The sequence below is a fragment of the Eptatretus burgeri genome, chromosome 11, assembly GCF_056783735.1.
Source record: "Eptatretus burgeri isolate ZD-2024b chromosome 11, Ebu_testis_v1, whole genome shotgun sequence".
Classification (NCBI taxonomy): domain Eukaryota; kingdom Metazoa; phylum Chordata; class Myxini; order Myxiniformes; family Myxinidae; genus Eptatretus; species Eptatretus burgeri.
Genome location: NC_140971.1, coordinates 94227724 through 94237723, shown reverse-complemented (window position 1 = coordinate 94237723; position 10000 = coordinate 94227724). Strand labels below are relative to the sequence as shown.

Genomic DNA, 10000 nt, shown 5'->3' with positions numbered 1-10000 from the left:
CACCGAACACCGGAATTGGAAGGTCGTCACCCCGGATAACTCCGGAGTCGACGGCTCGCTTAAAGGACCGTGGTCGCCAATATTTCGACGGCGTGAGGTAGGGTCTACTTGTCAAATTCCAATTTACCTAAGTACCCACGCCGTCTAACTACCGGGGAAGCCACACCCTCGGCCGACTTTGTCCGAACCGAGTCGCTGTTACCGACTCGGATCTGGCATAACTGAGCGGGAGTTACAAAGCCACGCCGGTCCAAATAACAACTTACGGCACAGACCGCCTCACTATTTCTCAAGCCCGCACCGTGCTGGGTCAATGGTAGAAACGACAGGCAACGAGCTGGTGCATTTAACAGGGGTTTCTTTGCAATAATCGGGAAGGGATACACAGAGCAGAGTTGTTACGAATATGCAGGCAAATGTACAATGAGCAATCAACACTTAAACAATTTCTACTTATAGGACGGCCCCACCACACACACACACACACACACACACACACACACACACACACACACACACACACACACACACACACACACACACACACACACACACACACACACACACACAGAAAATGGACCTGGATTGTCTTTATTTCGACCCTCGCAGCCAAGGGGATAGACAGGCTGGAGGTCAGAGTTCTGCTGGTACCTGGCCGCGTTCGCACGGCTTGCCGACCTGCCCTTGTGAAGCTCGGGATTCTTGTGGAAGGGCTTGGGAAGATCGGACGCTCCAACCACCACGGTGGGACTCGAACCCACACGGACAACCTCGCACCAAGCACCAAGGAACCAAGACAAAGCGGCAGACGCCAGCCAGCACCAAGACGGAAGATAGCCAGCAGACCAGACGAGACGACCCAGACGGATCGCACCGACAATTATTCAACCCCTCCTGCGAGGTGGGAGGGAACTCTGCCTCCCATTGGACGGGTGGTGTGTCGGTGGCCCGCACCCCCCCCCCACACCCCCGAAGAGGCTTTGTCGTCGTCTTTGGCCTTCTTGCTTCACATTGGCTGGAGCGCCTCGGCTTTGCTTGCTATTCGTCCATTGCCTGGAGGAAACACTCCCTGCCCTTCTTCGAAGCGGAGCCTCGATCCAAGGTGATGGAGGCTCCGCCAACGCCTTCAGCCAAAAATACGTGGATAATGGAGTCAGTGCGCGAAGGTTTGGTGGGGTGGTGGAACGAAGCAGGATGTTGTTGTTGGGGAATATAAAAAAAAAAAAAACTAACTACAAAATAACTTGCAGCGCACACATGAAATTCCCGTTAGACACAGGGGATGGATTCTAACTACACACATATACTTAATGAAATAACTAAACTTTGGGACTGCTGACTGTCTGTGTGCAAGAGGCTTCAAAATCCGTAACAATACCTCCGCCAGGCTGAGCAGTTCACATATTTTATCGCACCGATAGGACGGATCTGGATTCCGACCTGAACCAAAATCTAATTGGCTTGTTACTGTCATCTGACCAACTCATCTCTACCAAGTTATTTTATAACTTGTCCACAACTTATTGAGATATCGTGATATATCTCGTTTTTGGCCATATCTCTCAATCGTGAAGAATCATTTTTTTCAAAAACAATTATCGTATCAGGATTCGGATCTTCACCAAAATCCGTCCCTAACATTTTGAGACATATTGTTTACAAACAAACAAACAGACAAACAGAGAGGGGTGAAAACATAACCTCTGCCCACCTTCAGTGGCAGAGGTAGTAAGGGACCATTCCTTAATGTTTGGGGAAAAACCCTCATAAACTACAGACCAGTCAAGCTTCTTCAGATCAAAAGTTAGGGGATAGTGCGAGTTGATCATTTCTTCCGACATGAAAGAGCAACTGATACCGTCTGGGGGTGCTCTTCATCTTATCACATCAAGTTTAAAATCAAGCGTGGATGAAAATGTGAAAAAAAAGATTTGTTTAATAATGATGAGATATTTGGATTTATTATTTATCGAGTTGCCACCCATAACGAGTTTCCACTAAGCAGGTGGTAACATGTGGTGACATCTTTTTGGGGGGGGGGGATAGAGGAGGGCGGCTCCCCCTTAGGATGCAGTGCGAAGAAACCTTCCAGAATCCAGATGCTACCCATTCATGATCCGCAAGCATGTTGTGCTGACTTTCCTTTTGCAAAAGATTCCAAACTTAAGTTGCCACTTAGAATTCCAGTCAAGGTCAAGATATAGCCGATATTAATATGGCTTCTGTGGATCCACTACATGAAAAAGGGGGCTCCAGGTAGGTCACACCTTCATGAAAGCGGCGCGTGTGAGTGGTAGTGAGTGCAGGATTATAAATGTGATTTAAGTTTGTTCGTTTTGCGAGTTTTTTATTTCATGTTTTTTTTTTTTACACTAGTCGTACATGCTTATTTGCGAAGGAAGGTAACTTGCACAGGTGTAGCATCACATGCAACATTGTGCCTACAGTGCACCAGGATGACGAGTGCAGTCAGATTACATTTCATCAGAACTGAACCGGGAAAACACAACTCAAAGCAATCACGTTACCTTCCGAGATGTCCTTTCAGTCCCTCCGTACTGACTTTATTCAAAAAGCCTAATATGCTATTCTTACATTTGTTAATTGATGGCTTCGACAGCCAATGACCTACTTTACAGCAAAGTCCACATTACTTGGCCGAGTTAAGTTTCCCGATTTTCCCAGATGTAGTTGACGGAGCAAAGCGACGTGTATTTGGATTATATCTGAAGGTTAACCTTTTATGGCTTCGAGAAACAAAGAATCACTGCATTCATAAGCCTGTCGTTGGCTTAACGGTTAAGGTGGCTGGCTTAACATCTCAGGGTCTTGAGTTTGAGCCCCTATTGCGCCGTTGAAATGATACCAGGTGGGTTGACTCAGCCTGTCAGTGAAATTACGACCGGCTTACTGGTAATAGGGGCACTGTATCAGTGACACAACCATTCCCCCAGAAAATAATGCAACGGGCCGACACGGGCTGAATACGAAACAACAACTGCATTCAGAAATTGATTCCCCGTGGACATATTGGTGTACAAATGGAGGACCAAGGAAGGTCAATCACGATGGGCGAAGCAGAAAATTCAGGTTAATGTGCTTTGTCATGGTAAAACAATCAGGGTCATAAAGGTCGTCCCAAAATTTGATTACGTCAATACGTTGGACACTTTGTCGAGAGAGCAATATTATAACAATACAGGTTATGAGCAACATAGACCCGCGTGAAGTGCTGAATATATACAGCATGGTCAGCAAGATCTAGAAGCCACTCGAACTTTACAACTATTTTATATCACGATTTGGGGAATCATCTCATGTTTACAAAAGGTATTTACACCCTGGAAGATGTTTCGGCATGGAAAGCCTTCGATGCCTTACAACCAGTTGAAGTGTGGGTGGATCAGTGATGTGGCTGTTTTGTGAAGAATGGCGGCATCATGTTGTACGAACAAAGGTAGGCCTGTGAAGGTAGGCATGACGTTAGATAGCTGATGTATGATAACGTCATACTTATCAGTTGTGCGATATTTGCTCGGTCAGAGTGTGGTCTCTATGTGTCAGAGGGTGTCAGCACAGGTGGCATTAGAGTCAGAGTGTGGTCTCGATGTGTCAGAGGGTGTCAGCACAGGTGGCATTAGAGTCAAAGTATGGTCTCTATGTGTCAGAAGGTGTCAGTTCAGGTGGCATTAGAGTCAGAGTGTGGTCTCCATGTGTCAGAGGGTGTCAGCACAGGTGGCATTAGAGTCAGAGTGTGGTCTCTATGTGTCAGAAGGTGTCAGTTCAGGTGGCATTAGAGTCAGAGTGTGGTCTCCATGTGTCAGAGGGTGTCAGCACAGGTGGCATTAGAGTCAGAGTATGGTCTCGATGTGTCAGAAGGTGTCAGCACAGGTGGCATTAGAGTCAGAGTGTGGTCTCTATGTGTCAGCACAGGTGGCATTAGAGTCAGAGTGTGGTCTCTATGTGTCAGAAGGTGTCAGTTCAGGTGGCATTAGAGTCAGAGTGTGGTCTCCATGTGTCAGAGGGTGTCAGCACAGGTGGCATTAGAGTCAGAGTGTGGTCTCCAAATTCAGTCGGTGTGGCTGGTCTCCCAAAGCACATTTCAACAGATGAAACCGTTTTCGGGAAAATAAATTTTGCACTTCTATCATTTATCTATCTATAATCTTAATTTTCACCACATTTGTTACTGCCCGAAGCTATTGTACTATTGACATTGTTCTTCTTTTATTCTTCCTCATCTTACAACTCAGCAGTCGGTGCAGGACAGATTCCCTGAATCTCAGGACAATCTCATTGGACATGACCTGAGCATTTATCACTGTCTGGAACTAGATTTGGAGAGGCAGCCAGGATAATTACAGCAGGATGATTATTCTAGCTACCCCTAATCTATCCCTTTTCCCACTTTAATGAGCAACACGATTACAATTCTTGCTGCCCACCATCCCTTTATTAATCTGTCACTTGCTTTGTCCATACGGTGCTTGTCTTTCTTCTAAAACTATTTCTCCACTTGTTTCCTTTCACACCATCGTGAGTGCATTGACCTATTTAATACAGCTCTTTCATGAATCCCAACTCTATCAATAAGTTGGTAGATTTCTTACGATGTAGGGATGGCCCGGACACTCCATGGTTGCAATGAAGTTTCATTGAAATTGTGTGCGTAGTTTCGGAGAAGAAATCAAATACATATTTTGGGGGGCAACCCCTTTGTGGACTCCTTTCGACCCTGACTTTTTTTTTTTTAATGCCGTGACCAAACTTTGGTACATACCGGGTGATGAAGGTTGTGGTCAAATTTCATCAAAATCATGTGTGTAGTTTCAGAGAAGAAGTTGCAAGTGTTTGTGCAAGGACGGACTGACGGATGACGCACCATCCCATAAGCTCCCAGGAACTACATTCCAGGTGAGATAATGAGACCCAAAAATTCCCGTTTGTTATTCTTCTTATTCTTTTTCTTTTCTGATCACAAAACTCAAAATTGGTTTCAACTACGAACTTTGTTTAAACACCAGTCTATTGCATTTTATAGAGGTAAGGTGGGTGACATGGCTGTGGTTAACGTGGACTTTTATCAGCCCTGTCTGTGCAGCTCAGTCACTGGGCAAATCGAAAGCAACAATGCACATATTTCTAGAAGAAACAAAAACATTTACAAAAAGTAAAAATGTAGAGGGTTGAAATCTCAAAAAAACAACCAAACAACGAAGGAATAACACCAAATTACGATGCGACAATACGACACCACTATCCTCTTCTGGATTACCATCATGACATCTTTTGACATTTCACTTTTGTTGTGAAACCACACCCTCGGTCGACTCTGTCCGATCCGAGTCGTGGTAATGGCTCAGATCTGGCGTAACCGAGCGGAGTTACCAGAGTCGCGCCGGATCAAATGGACAATTTTCCGCTTCCCAATTTCTCAACACGCACCGTGCTAAGCCAATGAAAGAAACACTAAAACGAGCTGAAACATTCAATAAAATGGATATTTATTTACAATAGGCAGGGAGGGGAAGCACACAAAGAGCAGAGTTAAACCGACTATCGAGAAGAAATGCAAATAATGTACAAGGCACTTAAACAGTTGTTACTTATAGACTGGGCCCACAGACACACATGCGCACACACAAATTCCCAAAAGAAGATGGACCTCAATGGTCTTTATTGAAGGTTCCCAGCTCAAGGGAAGATGAGCTGGAAACCAGAGCTATCTTGGCCTTCCCGCCTTGTGTGGCCCTTGATGATCCGGCTCGGCGGGACTTGAATCCGCAACTCGATGCCACTGCAAGCACCGGGTACGGAGGGCAGTGTCGGGCTCCAGCACGCTCCAGCATGCTCCTCCAGCATGCGACGAGACCAGAAACCAGCAACCGCGCCGTCCCGTCTATTTCTTCCTTCTCTGACGTCGGGGGCAGGGGGGGGCACGTGTCTCACCTCTCTGCACCCCTCATTCGTCGGGGGGAATCGGTCGTCTCTCCATGATTGGTCAGGGGGCGTGTCGGGGCATCTCGATCCCCCGACCCCCGAAGAGGCTCTGCTTCTCTTGGAACTCGCTCTGCGCCCATTGGCTGAAAAATGACGCATACCCTTATTTGGCGCCAGGCCAGAACGAAATGCTTCGTGAGCGCGCGAAGAGCGCGGACAATGCTGTGAGCAGAGTGTTGTCGTGTGAAAGTGAAGATGGGCGTTGCTGATGTAAAAATCCTAGCTATAAAATATTCCGTAGCGCACACACACACACTTTAATTCCCATTAGACACAGGGGATGGATTCTAACTAAAAACACATACTTACCGATATAACTGATCTATATGGACTCTGACTGTTGTGTGCAGTAATTCGTAACAGTATTACTGGAAAGAACCTGCAGCACGTGCTTCTGGGGTCAACCAGCAAGCATGTTGGAATACCCTCTCCTCGCTACAATATGACAGGTATAGGTATAGCTGAGTGTGATAAGCGCTGGATTTCATCGGGTTCCATTGACAGATTGATTCACATTGGTTTCCACATTTCCACTTTTGTTTGTTTTCCTTTGGAGCCCTGTAATAGGGCTCCAAAGGTGACTGACAGGTGACTACGAAGGTGAATGACAAATCTGAGAGTCTGATTTTAGGAAGTCAGAAGTGTCGAGTTGAGTTGGTTTCCGTATGAAAATAATTTTAATTTCAAATCCTCAATAATATGGAATAATATGGGATGGGGAGTATGTTACAATGAGCGAAGTTTCAATTTTTTCCATGGAGTGGTTTCGGAGATAAAGAGGGGCAAAGTTTTTCGGTTTTTCCAAGATGGCGCATGTACCATGTGATATATGATATCATAATTAACATTGAAAAATTCTTCAGGAGGAGGCGCTCCAATGGTGAAAATTGTGTCAATTGGACCAACAACTGCAGAGAAATTTTTTTTTCGTACTGACCGGATCAAGCATTGCACTTGTCAAATGATGACGTCATAATGAAGGCACCGATGACATCATTAACATATGTTATTCCGCATGGGGAGTACTTAAAAAGAGCCATGTTTCAATTTTTTCCCACGGAGTGGTTTCGGAGATATAGAGCTGCCCAGTTTTTCGGTTTTTCCCAAGATGGCGCCTGTACCAAGTGACCTATGACGTCATAATCATGACTATAAAATTCAACAGGAGCCGCACCTATTTGGAAAATTTTGTGTCACTCAGACTATGGTTGATGAGAAAATGAATTTTTAAAATGCAGACACGTACGGCGCACGTACAGTATGTCTGGCACACGGACACGACCGATCGCGAAAACCCCGCTTTTCGCTTCACGAGCGCTGGGTAATAAAGTTCCGTTACTTGTGACAAGTGATGCTATTGGTCATTTTCAACTGGTGGAAATGCCTCAATGCAGACAAAAGCACTAGCCCAGAGCCAAAGGAACTTCCTTGCATTGGATTCACCATCATGGCTTCAGTAGTTATTGAGGATGGTTGGGCTACAGTTTTACATTGTTTTTAGAGTTGAAGAAGTACAAATTGACGTGTTAGCGATCTCTCGTTGTGATACTTTAAGCGACGTATTTTAGTATCTTTTTAAGTCTTGCTAGTTCAGAAAAAGCTCGAGAATAAAAGTTACGGCTTTTAATTGCTTATAACTTCACTCTATAGCAGTTTATGAGCGTGTCATTGTGTAACCTTGGAATGGGCAGCCATTTTTTTTCCATATGGAGTACGACCATACTCCATGATGAAGTATGTACTATTTCGAGTGTCAGATCGTCTATAAAGTGTTGTTACGGATTTCAGAATTCGGTCTGATGAATGCATCCACACATCCAGGTCCTCAGACAGTTGTTTCCTTAAATTCATGTTCAGATTAGCCCCATCCCCATGTCTAATGGGATCTTTAATGTGATGCATTGAGAAGGGTAAAGGATAGATCCCCTCTCTTATGGGAAGTTTTTTACTTTACGACAGACACGTTTACACACATTTCTTTCACGAGCTCTGGAGCCCGCCTTCATTTTTCCTCAGCAACAATCTTTTGTGAGCTCCGACACCCGCCTTTTTTGAGAGTGCATGGGTCGTCATGGTAACCGCGCACCAGTGGGGCGGGGTGAGCTTGGGGCGGACTGCACCGGTGGAGACGGCCCGGAGATATAAAAACGAGCGAGAGGTACGTTCTGAGGAGAAAAGCGGGAGAGAGAAAAGCGGAGGTGAAAGAAAGCCAGGGAGGGAGAAGAGAATGAGAAGTAAGCTTGAGAAGCGAGCAAGAAGCGGGTGTCTGACCAGCGCTAACAACGAGACAATTCGTCCTTCCCAGTGCTTGGGCAAGTGAGCGTGTGGGTGTCTGACCAGCACCAATGAGACAATTTGTTCTTCCCAGTGCTTCGGCAAGTGAGCATGTGGTGCACGTGTGGGTGTGAGCAGCGCCGCCAACAAGTGAAGCACGGGTCTGTCACCAACAACACCAGGTCTAAACCCGCAACAGATGATCTTGGTGCCCTCCCGACGTCGACTGGAGTTCAAGGCTGTTCGCGAGAGGGTGCACAGCAAGGCTGGGTGCTGGCGACGGACGTGACACGCACGCATTTCAGGACGTTTTCACTTCACGGACGACTTTCTGGTGAGCGAGACGATTCTTTCCCCTTCCCTCCCCCTGAATGATCCATTGGGTACCCATGTCTGTGTTTATCTGTAAGTACGTCAACCCCCGATAAGCATCTGCTCTTTGTCTCTTTCTTGGCATTTTGATTGATTTTGCTTTGAAATTTGTTCTTTATTTACCTCAGAAAATAAAAGTTCTTTCCATTTATTTATTTTATTATAATTAAATTATTTGTCGATATCCAACCCATCTGTGTTTGTCCTTTCCTTCTATTGGTCCGGCATTGTTCGAACCAAGCTAGACTGGGAGGTAATTACCACAGATTTGACCAAAAATCGTCGGCACGCACCGGCGGTTAAAACGCTCGGCCGTCCTCATTAAAATGTAATCGAGATAATATTGGTGCTTTGCCGATGGCGCGCTCCCCGCTCAGGTAACCGCGTGACCTCTGGTTAAACGGAATAATTAGACGGTGGACACTGGAACTTGGGGTTGACTGGGTGGTGTTCGTGGTTCTAAAACAACCCACCGTATCACAACGTTAATTGTGAGCAGTGGCCCCAGGTCCGGCTCTACCGAGGACAACTGGGGATTAATCCCCCTGAGTGACAAGCTGGTGTCTCAGTACCCATGGCCGCAACAGAATGTCCGACTCCTCCTGTAGATGTGTATCAATACAATGTGATCATGTCGATAAACTTTGTACTATAACATCTGTAATTCAGGAGAACATTTTGTCTTCTGTCTTGTATATGAAAATTTCAGTTCATGTTTGTGTGTCACAAGATGTCGATTAATTACGTACTCTTTGAACAACAGTTGCATGCTGACTACACGTACACCCATTAATTACATATTATTGGAATGCACCTTTGAAACCTATCAACCCATTAGTCGGCTGAGTCCCCTTAGACCTTTGAAGACCCTTTAAGACTCCCAATACCCTTAAGAAACCCAAGACTCCTGAAGACCCTTAAGACCCCCCCCCCCAACCCCTAATACCCCTCAAAACTCCAAAGACCTTCAATATCCCCAAGACCTTTAAGATCCCCAAGACCGTTTAGACCCCTAAGACTCTCTAGAACCCAAAGACACCTAAGACCCTTAAGACCCAGATGACCTTTTATGACTGTGATGACCCTTTGGACTCCAAAGACCCGTACGAACCTTAAGAGCATTGAAGACCCTTAAGACCCCTAAAGACTCCTGAAGAATCTTTAAAACCATGAACACCCTCTCAACCTCAAAGACCCTTAAGACCATTACCTCAATTGAGTCAGTTAATTAACTTCAGCAAAGATTGCACTCCACTTCAAATTCTCCTTCTGTACCCATATCATACCATCTGAAAGGTGGGGGGGGGGGGGGTGGGGAACTGTTCTTGCTTAATACAACACAAATCCTGAAAGT

General features: G+C 45.7%; 1 protein-coding gene across 1 annotated transcript in view; it reads right to left on the bottom strand.

Annotated features, from left to right (window-relative positions):
* LOC147017680 (calretinin-like) overlaps nt 1–10000 on the bottom strand; it is a 77565-nt gene that overhangs the window by 58611 nt on the left and 8954 nt on the right. The gene's annotated exons all lie outside the window — the stretch shown is intronic.